This window comes from Pteropus alecto, unplaced genomic scaffold (assembly GCF_000325575.1).
Source record: "Pteropus alecto unplaced genomic scaffold, ASM32557v1 scaffold25, whole genome shotgun sequence".
NCBI lineage: Eukaryota > Metazoa > Chordata > Mammalia > Chiroptera > Pteropodidae > Pteropus > Pteropus alecto.
In genome coordinates this window covers 713,125-713,473 of record NW_006441955.1, presented here as the reverse complement: position 1 = coordinate 713,473, position 349 = coordinate 713,125, and the positions used below count along the sequence as shown (strand labels likewise).

General features: G+C 58.7%; 1 protein-coding gene across 3 annotated transcripts in view; it reads right to left on the bottom strand.

Annotated features, from left to right (window-relative positions):
- NSUN4 (NOP2/Sun RNA methyltransferase family member 4) overlaps nucleotides 1–349 on the bottom strand; it is a 26,737-nt gene that overhangs the window by 25,221 nt on the left and 1,167 nt on the right. The gene's annotated exons all lie outside the window — the stretch shown is intronic.

Below are 349 nucleotides of genomic sequence, written 5' to 3'. Positions count from 1 at the left end.
TGGGGGTAGGGAGTGGGGCGTGCCGGTTATAGAAGAAATTCCAGGGCTACAGGTGAGGCCAAAGAGAGGGCCTCTGGAGGAGTGGGGAGAACCCAGAGGGTAAGGAGAATCCGTGCACCCTTCGCCCGGGTTTGGGGAAGGGCCGGAAGTATGGGCAGGGTGGTCGCTGTAACCTTTCGTGGGCGCCAGAGGCAGATCGAGATGGAGGAAGGGGCTGAATCCTTTCCTGGAGGTTGGCGGAGACCCAGGAAGGAAGGGGAAGTTGCTATGACATTTTCCGTGGGGTGAGGGAGGCCGGGATGGAAATTCTATAAGGAAAGGAGAAGTAGAGGTCATGGGTTGGGGGGAG